This window comes from Chrysemys picta, chromosome 9 (assembly GCF_011386835.1).
Source record: "Chrysemys picta bellii isolate R12L10 chromosome 9, ASM1138683v2, whole genome shotgun sequence".
Taxonomy (NCBI): Eukaryota; Metazoa; Chordata; order Testudines; family Emydidae; genus Chrysemys; species Chrysemys picta.
The window spans coordinates 63,693,087-63,708,884 of record NC_088799.1 but is presented as its reverse complement, the minus strand read 5'-3'; the positions used below and the strand labels follow the sequence as shown (position 1 = coordinate 63,708,884).

At 50.4% G+C, this 15,798-nt stretch overlaps 1 protein-coding gene across 2 annotated transcripts in view; it reads right to left on the bottom strand.

Moving 5' to 3' along the window:
• The window catches only part of LOC135973388 (uncharacterized), a 52,721-nt gene extending 38,434 nt beyond the window's left edge, over window positions 1-14,287 (bottom strand). For both annotated transcript variants that reach the window (XR_010590203.1, XR_010590202.1), the window contains exon 1: window positions 14,132-14,287. The gene's annotated coding sequence lies outside the window, so the exon portion shown is untranslated. The remainder of the gene's footprint in view (window positions 1-14,131) is intronic.
• Between the last annotated feature and the right edge of the window lie 1,511 nt (window positions 14,288-15,798).

Here is a 15,798-nt window from a genome sequence, read left to right as displayed (position 1 = left end):
CCCCGCGGCCACCCGGGTGACCCGGCACGGCCGGGGTGCACAGAGGTAGGACCTTGCTTTCGGTGTGGTGAGTACGGCCACCTGCAACGAGACTGTACGGCGATGGAATGCGATTTTGGCCAGGTGTACACCGGGGAGAGCCGGGCCCGCCCGCCATCCGCGGCCAAATTGACAGCCCCCATGAGCATCGCCGGGACACCTGTGGTGGGTCTAATTGATTCGGGCTGTGGGCAGACTCTTGTCCGCCAGTCCCTCCTCCCGGACACCGAGCAGATCATCGGGGAGGTACGGATACAGTGCATACATGGGGATGTGAAACCGTACCCCACCGTGCAGGTCCCTCTCACGGTAGACGGGGTGACTCAGGTAATGAATGTGGCGGTGGCCCCGTCCCTTGCCTACCCAATCATCCTGGGCCGGGACTGGCCAGAATTCGTCGAAGTGCTCCGGTCCCTATCTCCGGAAGAGGCATTCGAGGGAGCCTCCTCTGCGACGGACCCAGGCCCCAGGCGGAGCCCCGACCCCGGCGGTGACCCATCCCTTTCACCCAGGCAGGACGGCCAGGAGACAGGGGGCCCCCCGGTGGACATTCGGGACTTTAGCCGAGACCAAAGGGAGGACCCTACGCTCCGGTTTGCCTATGAACAGCTGGCACGGGTAGAGGGGAAGGTCGTGGAGGCCCAGCGGGCTACCCAATGGCCTAGATTTGAGCTTGATCAGGATCGTCTCTACCGTGTGGAGCGGGACCCTCGAACTCAAGAGGTCCGGACCCAACTCGTGGTTCCCTGCATTCATCGACGGGCGGTCCTAAAGCTAGCCCATGACATCCCAGCCGCAGGCCATTTAGGACCGGAGAAAACCGCGGCTAGGGTCCTGGCCAAGTTCTTCTGGCCCGGCATCCACCGCGAAGTGAAGGATTACTGTGGGTCATGCCCGGACTGCCAACGCGCCGCCCTGGCCGGGATCCGGAAGGCCCCCCTAGTTCCATTACCAACCGTGGGCGTTCCATTTGAACGAGTAGCGATGGACCTGGTCGGACCCTTCCCGAAAAGTCAGGCGGGCTACCAATACATCCTCGTCTTGATGGACTACACCACCCGCTTCCCTGAGGCTGTCCCCTTAAGGAGTATCACTGCCCGCACTATTGCGGCAGAGCTCGTGAAGATCTTCGCCAGGGTAGGCCTCCCTCGAGAGTTACTTACTGACCAAGGGACCAACTTCACATCTAAGTTGTTCCGTCAGGTATGTGCCCTGCTGGGGATTAAGAAGCTGCAGGCCTCAGTTTACCATCCCCAGACGGATGGGTTAGTCGAACGTTTTAATCGAACCCTGAAGGGAATGTTGCGACGCGTCCCCACCCAGGACCTCCGTCAGTGGGATCAACTACTTCCCCCTTTACTACTGGCGGTTCGGGAAGTTCCACAGGCTTCCACGAAGTTCTCTCCATTTGAGTTCCTCTATGGGCGACGGCCCCGCGGAGTGATGGATCTCCTGAGAGAAACTTGGGAACATACACCATCCTCAACGCAGGGCCTTTTACAATACGTCTTGCAGCTGCAGGAACGGTTGGCCCGGGCGGGTGAACTCGCGAGGGAAAACTTAAACACGGCCCAAAGGGGCCAGGAGCAGCAATATAATCGGGGCACCCAGGTCCGATTATTTGCCCCCGGGGACCGAGTTCTCCTCCTGCTCTCCTCGGAGGAATCAAAGCTTTTTGCCCGCTGGCAGGGCCCGTATGAAGTCCTTCGCCAAGTGGGGCCTGTCAATTACGAAATCCGGCAGCCTGATCACCGGAAGGGAAAGCAGATCTATCACGTGAATCTTTTAAAACCCTGGCGGGAACGGGAAGGACTACTAATTGCCCCATACCCACCTGAACCAGACCTTGGGCCACAACCCCCCAAAGAGTCTGATAATGGGGAACCCCAGCTAGCCGAGACGCTCACTGCTGAGCAGCGGGAACCGGCCCTCTGCCTAGTGAAGGCATTCCCCAGGACCTTCACCACGAAGCCCGGACAGACTACGCTCGCCTACCATGCAATCCAGACCGACCCCGGGGTGGTGGTCCGAGAGAAGACCCGGCCATTGCCTAGGCGAATGAGAGAGGCTGTGGAGGAGGAAGTCCAGGCCATGTTGGGACTGGGTGTTATTGAGCATTCCCAGAGCGAATGGCGGAGCCCTGTCGTCCTGGTTCCGAAGCCAGATGGGAGCCGGCGGTTTTGTATTGACTTTCGGAGACTCAATGCCATTTCAAAGTTTGATGCGTATCCAATGCCCCGCGTCGATGAGCTCCTTGACCGGCTTGGAGAAGCCTGCTACATCACCACCTTAGATCTCACCAAGGGGTACTGGCAGATCCCCTTGGAACCCCGATCCAAGGAGAAGACTGCGTTCACCACCCCGTCAGGCTTGTACCAGTTTACTCGGATGCCTTTCAGCCTCCATGGGGCCCCAGCAACCTTCCAACGCTTGATGGATCGGATTTTGCAACCTCACACCAAGTACGCCGCCGCCTACCTGGATGATGTGGTCATCTATGGCAGTAACTGGGAGGAACATCTCAACCAAGTGGCGGCTGTCCTCCGGGACCTCCGCGCCGCCGGCCTCACAGCCAATCCTAAGAAATGCCGAATCGGGCGCGAAGAAACCACTTATCTGGGGTACACCCTGGGGCGGGGACAGGTACGCCCCCTCATCGGGAAGGTTCAAGCCCTCCAGGAATGTCAGGCGCCAACCACGAAGAGGCAGGTACGTCAATTCTTGGGCCTGGCCGGCTATTACCGGCGGTTCGTACCCCACTTTGCAACCATTACGGCCCCTCTGACAGAACTCCTGACCAAAGATAGCCCCCGTAGAGTGTGCTGGTCTGACGACTGCGAGAGGGCCTTTCAAACTGTCAAAGACTGCCTGTCTAGCGAGCCCGTTCTCTTCAGCCCGGACTTCGATCGGCACTTCATTGTCCAGACCGATGCCTCCGGCGTGGGACTTGGGGCGGTCCTCTCACAGGAGGTGGACGGGGAGGAGCATCCTATTGTTTACATCAGTCGGAAACTGTTCCCCCGGGAGCGGAACTACTCCGTCCTGGAGAAGGAGGCCCTAGCTGTTAAGTGGGCGGTTGATGCTCTCCGCTACTACCTCCTCGGGGCCCCCTTTATACTGGTTACAGATCATGCACCCCTGAAGTGGCTCAACAAGATGAAGGACGCGAATGCCCGCCTTCAGCGATGGTATCTTACGCTATAAACCTACGCCTTCACGATCCGCCATCGGGCGGGACGGGACAACGCCAACGCGGACTTTTTCTCCCGTCTGAGGGAGACTGAGGATGCCAGCTCCGAGGTTCGGGAGCTGGATTTGAGGGGTGGGGTATGTAGGGAGCCAGGGTGGCTTCCCTCCGAACCTGAGGGTAAAGTGCCTTTCTCTCAGCCTGAGTGGGCGGGGCCAGCCCAAGCTCGCTCCACCCCCCGGAAGGGGAAGGGTGGAACAGGAAGTATAAAGGGCGGAGCCCTTAGCTCAGTTAGGGCAGCACCAGGGAGGGAGGCAGACACAGACCGTGGGCTGCTCCCTTCAGAGCCTGCTGCCACACCAGGGGAGGCCCTGGACCCGTGGAAACCTCACCTGGAGGACGAACTGGGGCTGCCAGGACTGCCTGCTGCCGAGTACCCAGAGGAACTGGAGGAGCCGGAGGGGGAGCGGGAGCTGCCAGCAGCCGAGTACCCAGAGGAGCTGGAGGAGCCTGAGCCTGAGGGGGAGCCGGAGCTGCCAACAGCGGACTACCCCGACGCCGATCACACTGAGCTATTCAAGTTAGTCAAATCCAAAGAGGACTGTGAAGAACTTCAGAGGTACCTAAGTGAGGTCAATGGGCAACACAATGGCAAATGAAGTTCAATGTTAAATGCAGAGTAATACAGGTGGGAGGGGGAAAATTAAACTACTCCTATACCACACAGCATTCCAAATCAACTATCAGGTCAGAACAATGATGGGGGTATCATTGTGGACAGAGCGATCAAGACCTCTGCAGGGTCAGTCAAAAAAACTACCAATGTTAAGTTGCATGAAGAACGGAATACAGAATCAGAGACTATTATAATGCCTTTATATAAATCAATGGTGCAGCAGCATCTGGAATATTGTGTCCCTCATTGGTCACTCCATCTCAAAAAAGATATTGCAGAATTAGAATGAGTTCAGAGGCAGGTGGCAAGAATGATTAGGGACATGGAAAACTTCTCATAAAGACTGGGATTGTTAACCCTAGGAAGGAGATGAATAAGAGGGGACATGATAATAAAAGTGTATAAAATAATGACTGGTTTAGAGACGGTAGGGCAGGAACTTCTCTTCTCTCTGTCTCATAATACAAGAACCAAGGAGCCATTCAAAGAAGCTAAAAGGTGGGAAATTCCAAAAGGATCAAAGGAATAGGTCTTTGCAAAATGTGTAATTAGACTGTGGAAGTCATTGCCACAGGTGCCACTAAGGCAAAAATATTAGCAAGATTCAAAGAGGGATTGGACGTGTGTATGGATAACAAGAATATCCAGAGTTACAATAGTTGGTGCTCACAAACATTTTTGGAAGGGATGTTAAATCTCATGGCTCCAGGTTTAAGTCAAACTCCAAGGGATCAATATGGGATCTAATGTGGAAGGGACAGATTACCTCTCATCTATCAATTATGAGGTTCTTACACCTACCTCTGAGAAATCTGTTACTGGTTGCTGTCAGAGACAGTATTGTGTGACTTGACTCTGAGTCAGTCTGGCAATTCCTGTGTTCCTCTCTGAGAACATAAGAATGGCCATACTGGGTCAGACCAATGGTCCATCTAGCCCAGTATCCTGTCTTCTAAAAGTGGCAATGCCAGGTGCTTCAGAGGGAATGAACAGAACAGGTAATCATCAAGTGATCCATCCTGTCTTCCATTGCCATCTCTCAGCAAACAGAGGCTAGGGACACTTCAGAGTATGGTTATGCATCCCTGCCCATCCTGTCTAACAGCCATTGATGGGCCTATCCTCCATGAACTTATCCAGTTCTTTTTGAACCCCATTATAGTCTTGGCCTTTAAAACATCTGCTGGCAAAGAATTCCACAGGTTGGCTGCGTGTTGTGTGAAGAAATACTTCCTTTTGTTTGTTTTAAACCTGATGCCTATTTATTTTGTTTGGTGACCCCTAATTCTTGAGAAGCAGTAAATAACACTTCCTTATTTACTTTCTCCACACCAGTCATGATTTTATAGATCTTTATCATATTCCCCCCTTAGTCAGAAAAGTCCCAATCTTTAAAATCTCTCCTCATATGGAAGCTGTTCCATAGCCCTAATAATTTTTGTTGCCCTTTTCTGAACCTTTGCCAATTTATCTTTTTTGAGATAGGGCGACCACATCTGTGTGCAGTATTCAAGATGTGGACATAACATTGATTTGTATAGAGGCAATACGATATTTTCTGTCTTATTATTTATCTCTTTCCTAATGATTCCCAACATTCTGTTGACTGCTACTGCACATTGAGTGGATGTTTTCAGGGACCTATCCACAATGACTCCAAGATCTTTCTTGAGTGGTAACAGCTAATGTATCCCCATCATTTTATATGTATAGTTGGGATTATGTTTTCCAATGTGAATTACTTTGCATTTATCAATATTGAATTTCATCTGCCATTTTGTTGCCCAATCACTCAGTTTTGTGAAATCCCTTTGTAGCTCTTCACAGTCTGCTTTGGACTTAACTATCTTAAGTAGTTTTGTATCATCTGCAATGTTTGCCATCTTACTGTTTACCCCTTTTTCCAGATGATTTATGAATAAGTTGAATAGCACTGGTCCCAGTACGGACCCCTGGAGGGCACCACTATTTACCTCTCTCCATTCTGAAAACTGACCATTTATTCCTACCCTTTGTTTCCTATCTTTTAACCAGTTACTAATCCATGAGAAGACCTTCCCTCTTATCCCATGACAACTTACTTTGCTTAAGAACTTTTCATGAGGGACCTTGTCAAAGGCTTCTGAAAATCTAAGTACACTCCAGCCACTAAAACAACAAGGAGTCTGGTGGCACCTTAAAGGCTAACAGATTTATTTGGGCATAAGCTTTCATGGGTAAAAAAAAAAACACTTCTTCAGATGCATGGAGGAAAATTACAGTTACAGGCATAAATTTACTGGCACATGAACAGAAGGGAGTTACCTTACAAGTGGAGAACCACTGTTAACAAGGACAATTCACTCAGGGTGGATATGGTCCACTCTCAATAACTGAGGAGGAGATGTCAATACCAAGAGAGGGAAAATTGCTTTTGTAATGAGCTAGCCATTCCCAGTCCCTATTCAAGCCCAAATTAATGGTGTTAAATTTGCAAGTGATTTGTAACTCTGCAATTTTTCTTTGAAATCTGTTTTTTTTTTAAGGATGTTAAATCTGTTATTGAATGTCCAGGGAGATTGCAGTGTTCTCCTACTGGCTTTTGTATGTTACGATTCCTGATGTCTGATTTGTGTCCATTTATTCTTTTACATAGATTCTGTCAGGTTTGGCCAATGTACATGGCAGAGGGGCATTGCTGGCACATGCTGGCATATATCACATTAGTAGATGTGCAGGTGAATGAGCCCCTGATGGTGTGGCTGATGTGGTTGGGTCCTCTGATGGTGTTGCTAGAGTAGATATGGGGACAGAGTAGGCAACAGAGTTTGTTACAGGGATTGGTTCCTGGGTTAGTGTTTTTGTGGTGTGGTGTGTATTTGCTGGTGAGTATTTGCTTCAGGTTGGGTGGCTGTCTGTAAGCGAGGACTGGTCTGCCTTCCAATGTCTGTGAGAGTGAGGGATTGTTTTCCAGGATAGGATGTAGATCGTTGATGATGCGCCAGAGATGTTTTAGCTGGGGGCTGTACGTGATGGCCAGTGGTGTTCTGTTATTTTCCTTGTTGGGCCTGTCCTGTAGTAGGTGACTTCTGAGTACCTGTCTCACTATGTCAATCTGTTTCCTCACTTCCCCAGGTGGGTATTGTAGTTTTAAGAATGCTTGATAAAGATCTTGTAGGTGTTTGTCCCTGTCTGGGGGATTGGAGCAAATATCTTAGGACTTGGCTGTAGACAGTGGATTGTGTGATGTGTCCTGAATGGAAGCTGGAAGCATGTAGGTAAGTATAGCGGTCAGTAGGTTTCCGGTATAGGGTGGTGTTTATGTGACCATCACTTATTTGCACTATAGTGTCCAGGAAGTGGATCTCTTGTGTGGACTGGTCCAGGCTGAGGTTGATGGTGGGGTGGAAATTGTTGAAATCCAGGTGAAATTCTTCAAGGGCCTCCTTCCCATGGGTCCATAGATGAAGATGTCATCAATGTAGCACAAGTAGAGGAGGGGTGCTAGGGGAAATCCATCAACTTCATGAAAAAACTCACACAGATACAGATAGACATTATCTTCCTCTCCAAGAGCAAACAGATAGACATAATACCAAATGGACTGAAGGTAAAAAATCCATTGCAATCGACTGACTATGGTGAGAGATTTTGTCACACACTCTCAAAGAAACTGAGGAACAACCTGATCAGCATCCTGTACAGCAAACAGGAGAAGATCAAGAATGAGCTCTCAAAACTGGAGACTCTCATACAAAACCAACCTTCCACACAAACTTCCACATGGCTGGACTTTACAAAAACAAGACAAGCCATTTACAACGCACACTTTACTTCTCTACAGAGGAATAAGGACCGTAAACTAGGAGCTGAGGGAGGGCCAGCTGCACTGGTCACTGCAGAAGTCACAGAGATCCCGGAAAGTCACCGAATCCATGACTTCCGTGACCTCCATGACAAACTCGCAGCCTTATCTATGAACCCTGTGTGACGGGTTAGATCACAGAACCCCCCTTGGGAGCTGCCACCTGAAGTGCCAAGACTACCTCTGCCCCATCAGCTTAGGACTTAAGGGACCTGCCTGGTTTAAGCCAGACTTGCTAGCCTGCCGCAAACCCAGACCCAGGTCTGAATCACATCCCCTAACAGCTGTGGGCTTACCTGAAAGCAGTTAACACAAGTGCTCTTGTCTTTAACACTCAGATGCTCAACTCCCAATGGGGTCTAAACCCAAATAAATCCAATTTATCCCGTATAAAGCTTATACAGGGTAAACTCATAAATTGTTCGCCCTCTATAACACTGATAGAGAGATATGCACAGCTGTTTGCCCCCCCCCCAGTTATCCAGTTATTAATACATACTCTGAGTTAATTAATAAGTAAAAAGTGATTTTATCAAATACAGAACGTAGGAATTAAGTGGTTCCAATTAGTAACAGACAGAACAAAGTGAATTACCAAGCAAAATAAAATAAAACACGCCAGTCTATGTCTAATACAGTAAGAAACTGAATACAGATAAGATCATCACCAGTTCCAGAATGCCCCCCGGCCCCCCTGCGGCGCGGCTGGGCTCGGGTCCCCCCCGGCCCCCCTGCGGCGCGACGCGGCTGGGCTCGGGTCCCCCCCGGCCCCCCCGGCGGCACGGCTTGGCTCGGGGCCCCCCCGGCGGCGCGGCTCGGCTCGGAGCCCCCCCGGCCCCCCCGGCGGCGCGGCTCGGCTCGGGGCCCCCCGGCCCCCCTGCGGCACGGCGCGGCTGGGCTCGGGTCCCCCCCGGCCCCCCTGCGGCGCGGCGCGGCTGGGCTCGGGTCCCCCCCGGCCGCCCTGCGGCGCGGCGCGGCTGGGCTCGGGGCCCCCCCGGCCCCCCTGCGGCGCGGCGCGGCTGGGCTCGGGTCCCCCCCGGCCGCCCTGCGGCGCGGCGCGGCTCGGGGCCCCCCCCGCCCCCCGTCCTCCCCCGGCGGCGCGGCGCGGCTCGGGCCCCCCGCCCCCCCCGGCGGCGTGGCGCGGCTCGGGCCCCCCCGGCCCCCCCCCCCCCCCGGCTCCCGGCGGCGCGGCTCGGGTCCTGGGGGCGGGGCTTGCTGCAAGCCCCGCCCCCAGGAATCGGGCCCCGCTCTTGCTAAAGCCGGCCCTGTGTGGATTGGTATCAGAGGGGTAGCCGTGTTAGTCTGAATCTGTAAAAAGCAACAGAGCGTCCTGTGGCACCTTTAAGACTAACAGAAGTGCCTCCAAGTTCATTGTTGGCTTAAGTATTCTCAGTAAGTGCCCAATCAAGAAACAGTCTTTTCTCAGGAAGCTGACCAACTGCTTCACTACAGCCTACTTAGAATCAAACAAGTATGCAGCCAATATTTATAACTTCAAATACAAAAATGATACGTGCCTACAAATTAATAGATTCAGTAGATCATAACCTTTACAGGGATATGTTACATGAATGTGTTTTATGCTACATATGCCTAGTAATGTTATATATATACATAGATAACCATATTTCCATAAAGCCTTATGGGTGGCACTGTCACACCCTGGCCCTTAGGCAGAGTGGGGCATCAACCATCAGGGGCTCTGGCCTGCAGTCAGGATCTGGCCAGCAGCAAAGGATCTGTGAGCCCAGGTCCTCAGTCATGGCAGGGCAGCAAATGGGTAGAGGGCTCTGCCCTCGGAGAGATCAGAGCAATAAAGCGTCTAGCATGCTATAGCTCCGGTGGATGGTAGACTAGCACAGACCTCCTGGCCTCTGGTGGGGAGGCTGCCACCCCAACAGGGGGTAGAGGGACCTGGGCCCACCCAACTCCGCCTTGTCCCAGCCCAGGGCCCTAACACTGGGGTCAGCAGGAAGTCCAGCCGCAACACACTGACCTATCAGCAGGCAGCACCATAGCCAGACTACAGTCAGCTGTCCCTGGGCTACTTCCTACCCTCCCCCTGGGGTGTACCTGCATACAGGGGTTGCCCTCCTTTTCCCCGGGATACACTGCCAATGGTAGTCCCAGAAGCTCCTCGGTGTCTGTAGTGGCAGGGTGCTCTGGAAGTTCAGGCAAGTCCTCAGGACAGCAGCAGTCCTCCTCAGCATCCTGCTCTGGCAGCAGGGGAGAAGCATCTGTCTCCCTCGGCAGCTTCAGCCCAACTGAGCTGCAGGGCTCACCTTTTATACTTCCGCTTCCTGTCCCATGCCTTAGCTTCCGGCAGGGCAGGTGGGGCTTTCCTGGCTCTACAACTCAGGGGGTAGGTTGTGGTCCCTCCTGGTCCATCTCTGAGAGAGGCCATGCCTCCTTTCTACACTTTCCCGTAAGTATTCTTTTAATATTGGTTTAAAACTGTTCATATGAACATTCCTGACAGTAAATTGGAATATTTAAGCAAAAGGAAAAAAAGGGGGGAGGCGGAGGGAGGGAGCACATGAACGCAACCAAAACAAATTCAGTATTCAAGACAATATTCATAGAAGGTGAAGTTCACCTCTGAGCAGAAGGGCTATTAAGGTTTATGCACTACTTAAATCTTCAAAATAGTGCTTGTGAAGAACCCACGTGGTGCACAGGCTCTGTGCAGGCCCATGTTGCTAAATGGGAGCTAAGAACCATCTCCCACTTAGCTGGAGTCCAGAACTTGTTCAGCCAGAAGGAACCCTTGGAAAGTGGGGTCACAGGGCTGTAAGAGTAGGTAGGCCTCCACAGCAGGGCAGGATGTAAGCAGCCTCCTCTTTCATAACAGGGAGAGATGATGGTGGGAACCGGGGCTGCTGACAGATTCTCTCAGAGCCAAGGCAGTTCTGTTTATATTTTGGACACTGACGGCCAGATCTCTGGGGTCAGTCTGGAACACCCGCAAGAAAGGCACACAGGAACTGGCTTGTGAGAGAGGGTTTTTTTTAACTTTAATGTCAGGCTGTAGTTTATCTGCTTTGAACTTTGACTGCGATGCCTCAGAATATCTCAACAGGCATGTCTGGGAGAAAGAAAAACATAGGAATAGTTTGACTTCTATATTGGCAGGGGGAGAGGCAGGATGTAGCTTGATTTCTCTACTGGTGGTTGCACCCCCCCAATACCTGCCTCCCTTGGGTTTTCAGGGTGCAATGGTCTCTGGGGGCCGAGCCAACATAGGCTCCGAGGCTTCCAGGAATGGAAATTGGCATGGCCATGGCGGATGTTGACACTGACCCACAGGCTGGGTGGCCCCCTGAGGTGAGTCAGGGTGGACATGACGCTTCCTCCCTGAGCCTTGCCATTCCTTTGCACCCCCCCTAGGGGTCACGCCCCACAGGTTGAAAACCTCTGGTATACATTTTTTTGGGGGGGATTCCCCTATATGTCCCCCTCCCCCCCAATCTCTGCCCATGAAGAAAAACTCCTGGTTTCTTTTTTTTTCTTTGAAAGAACTCCATAGGCACAGCTCTCTGCGAATGCTAGTCTGCCACACTGATCCTCTGAGCATTAACACCCATGTTATTCCACTTTGTAAGGTAAAATTTCTTTAGGGAATGGCAGGGGCTGGCACAGGGCGAGAGGTATTGGTGCTGATAGAGGGTTTGGTCCTCACTGATAATGCCCCAGACCTCCACTGATGTGTTAGCTGATGGGTCCCATGGATTTCAGAAGAGTCCTGCATCCAGCCACATCAACGTACTGCCTAAATCAAGTCCTCCCTCTCCAGTGCAATCACAGATCCTAGAACTGGCATAGGCGTGCGCACGGGGTGTGCCGGGTGTGCCCAGGCACACCCTAAGGCAGGGGTGGGCAAATGGCTCCATTCCCCGGTGCGGCAAGCAGTGGGGTCTGCGCTCCCACGCCGGAGCAGCCAGCCGAACACAGCAAGCCGCCGGTCCCTCCCCCACCTTTCCCCCTCCTCTGGAGCCATGCGGCCGCCCGCGCAGTACTCTGGAGGCCGGGGCTGCGCACTCCCGCGGGGCAGCGTTTGGCTCCGTGGGGAGGCTAGGAGCCTCATCTCATGGTAAGGGGTCCGGGGCCAGGGGGGTTAGATAAGGGGTGGGAGCGGTCAGGGGACAGGGTGGGTTGGATGGGGGTGGGATCCCGGAGGGGTTAGGGGCGGGGGGGGGTTCTGGAGGGGGCAGTCAGGGGACAGGGAGCAAGGAGGGTCCTGGGGGGGCAGTTAGGGTGGGGGTCTCTGGAGAGGGTGGTCAGGGGACAAGGAGCTTGGGGGGGTTGGATGAGTCGGGAGTTCGGGGGGGGGGCCTGTCAGGAGGCAAGGGTGTGGAGAGGAGTTGGGACAGGCAGGGAGCAGGGGGGGTTGTATGGGTCGGGAGCTTTGGGGGTCCCATCTGGGGGCAGTTGGATAGGCGTGGGAGACCCGGGGGTCTGTCTGGGGGTGGGGGTGTGAATAAGGGTCGGGGCAGTCAGGGGACAGATAGGGGGTAGGATCCTGGGGGGCAGTCAGGGGACAATGAGCAGGGAGGCTCAGGTAGGGGGTGGAGTCCTGGGGGAGCAGTTAGGGGCAGGGGTCCCTCCTCCTTGTAACAACCTTGTATGTATTTGAAAACTGTCATCATGTCTGCCCCCCGACCCCAAAGTCTTCTCCAGACTAAACAAACCAAATTTTTTCAATCTTCCTGCTTAGGTCATGTATTCTAGGCCTTTCATAATTTTGTTGTTCTCCTCTGGACTTTCCCAGTTTGTTCACATCTTTCCTGAAATGTGGCAGCTGGAACTGGCCATGATACTCCAGCTGAGGCCTGAGTAGAGCAGAAGAATTACTTCTCATGTCTTGCTTACTACACTCCTGCTGTTGTGGGAAATTATGGAGGGGTGTCAGACAATTATTGAGTGTAGATGTTGAGATTCAAAGAGTTAAAGCTTTATAACCATTAAAACACAAATTGTCCACATCACATGTGAAAATATGCAAAGTAAACATCCTTCAGTTAGACTCTACTATGTTCTCAAGCAGCATTTTTCTTATTTTGCCTAACTGTAAATTTCAATGATTTGCAATAGAAATATTTTGGGTCAGTTTGTGTGTGTACAGTGAAATGACCATTTCAGAGGGAAGAATTTGATCTCTTCCATTGTTGTATGCATTGTTGTTGTGGCTGTGTTGGTCCCAGGTTATCAGAGAGACAAGGGGGGTGAGGTCATATGTTTTATTGGACCAAATTCTGTTGGTGAAAAAGATATTCCCTCACCCACCTTGTGTTGCTTACAGTGAAACTGACATTTATCAATAACGATATAATCCTTCCAAGTCTATCTATAGTTTCAGAATGTTTTCCATGCCAGGACTCCCCCTACTCAGCCAGAACTCCAGAGTATTCTGAGGCATCGCAGTCAAAGTTCAAAGCAGATAAACTACAGCCTGACATTAAAGTTAAAAAAAACCCTCTCTCACAAGCCAGTTCCTGTGTGCCTTTCTTGCGGGTGTTCCAGACTGACCCCAGAGATCTGGCCGTCAGTGTCCAAAATATAAACAGAACTGCCTTGGCTCTGAGAGAATCTGTCAGCAGCCCCGGTTCCCACCATCATCTCTCCCTGTTATGAAAGAGGAGGCTGCTTACATCCTGCCCTGCTGTGGAGGCCTACCTACTCTTACAGCCCTGTGACCCCACTTTCCAAGGGTTCCTTCTGGCTGAACAAATAGGGGAAACAGGGTTCCTGGTCCTAGATAGTTGTCAGCCTGGGTTTCTTCACAAACCACAAATTACTAGTCCCAAATTACTTTCTTCCTCTAGGTGTTTGTTTTCTTTTTCTGATGAATCTGACTTGCCAGTACAACCCCTGGAATGGGGTGGCATGGCCCTAGAGACTTCCTCTCTCCGTCTTAAATGGCCAGTATGTCACAATCTGCATTAGTTCTCACTGGAATTTCCCCCACAAGTTAGCTAAGGAATGTTCTTGTTGAGTTTCTGCTATTTCCTGCCCCACCTTGCCAAACTCTCTCCTGCCCATTTCCTGCCCCACCTTTGAGTAATCACACAGAGTTCATACAGAGAGTTTTCCAAAGGGTTCAATGCCATTCACTCATTTCCCTGCCCTTCCGTTCCCCTCCCCCACAAGACACTTGGGCATTTGAGTGGATTTTTACCATCATTTCATTCTCTTCCAGTTTCTCCTTAACAGCTTCATTTGATTTAACTCTATGCATTCAGGCAGGATAATATCAAACAGGTAAACTGAGGGGAAGATGATATTTATAAAAAAATAATACCCAGCACTCAGTTATTCTCCATGGGGTGCTGCAAGGAGTTAACTAGAAGCAACAGGATTAAACTAAAAATGGATAATCGAGACTTACCCAGCAGGAAAGGTTTTCAGCTGATAGTTGTCTGTTCCACAGCCCAGTGAAGAGAAGAGTCAGAAGCCCCATTGCTTGGCCCACTTAAAATAAAGCTGGACCATGTAATAGTGAGTGTGCTGTAGGACCACTCCTACACTGGCAGGGGACAGGCGAGATTACCTCATTGTTATTTGCAGCTTTATTTACATGTGATATAATCATAGATTGCTTTGACAACTGGTGTGGCTGTGGCACAGTCTCTCTCTTGGCAAGATTTGCTCACACTCCCAAGATGTTACTCTAGGCTCCTCTCTGGCAGAACATCAAACCCTGTCTCCTGTTCTCCCAGATACACCAGAACAAGGATGTAAAATCAGCTGTGCCTCACTAAGCATAGGTGCTACTGAAACACAGTTAAACAATAATAGAATACCATTTATTTAAATATTTTTAGATGTTTTCTACATTTTCAAATATATTGATTTCAATTACAACACAGAATACAAAGTGTACAGTGCTCACTTTACATTTATATTTGATTACAAATATGTGCACTGTAAAAAACAAAAGAAATAGTATTTTTCAGCTCATTCAATACAAGTACTGTAGTGCATGAATGTTAATCTTACAAATGTAGAATTATGTACAAAAAACCTGCATTCAAAAATAAAACAATGTAAAATTTTATAGCCTGCAAGTCCACTCAGTCCTACTTTTTGTTCAGCCAATCGCTCAAACAAGTTTGTTTACATTTGCAGAAGATAATGCTGCCCGCTTCTTGTTTACAATGTCACCTGAAAGTGAGAATAAGCATTCACATGGTACTGTTGTAGTCGGCATCGCAAGTTATTTATGTTCCAGATGCGCTAAAGATTCATGTCCCGTCATGCTTCAACCACCATTCCAGAGGACATGCATCCATGCTGATGACAGGTTCTGCTCGATAACAATCCAAAGCAGTCCAGACTGACACATGTTCATTTTAATCATCAGAGTCAGATGCCACCAGCAGAAGGTTGCTTTTCTTTTTTGGTGGTTCGGGTTCTATAGTTTCCGCATCAGAGTGTTGCTCTTTTAAGACTTCTGAAAGCATGCTCCACACCCCGTTCCTCTTAGATTTTTGGAAAGCACTTCAGATTGTTAAACATTGGGTTGAGTGCTGTAGCTATCTTTAGAAATCTCACATTTCTTTGGGTTTTGTAAAATCTGCAGTAAAAGTATTCTTAATACGAACAACATGTGCTGGGTCATCATCCGAGACTGCTATAACATGAAATATATGGCAGAATATGGGTAAATCAGAGCAGGGGACATATAATTCTCCCCCAAGGAGTTCAGTCACAAATTTAATTAACGCATTATTTTTTTAACGAGCTTCATCAGCATGGAAGCATGTCCTCTGGAATGGTGGCTGAAGTATGAAGGGGCATATGAATGTTTAGCATATCTGGCACGTAAATACCTTGCAATGTCGGCTATAAAAGTGCCATGCGAATGTCTGTTCTTACTTTCAGGTGACACTGTAAATAAGAAGAGGGCAGCATTATCTCCTGTAAATGTAAACAAACTTGTTTGTCTTAGCAATTGGCTGAACAAGAAGTAGGACTGAGTGAACTTGTAGGCTCTGAAGTTTTACTTTGTTTTGTTTTTGAGTGCAATTATGTAACAAAACAAAACAACCCCCA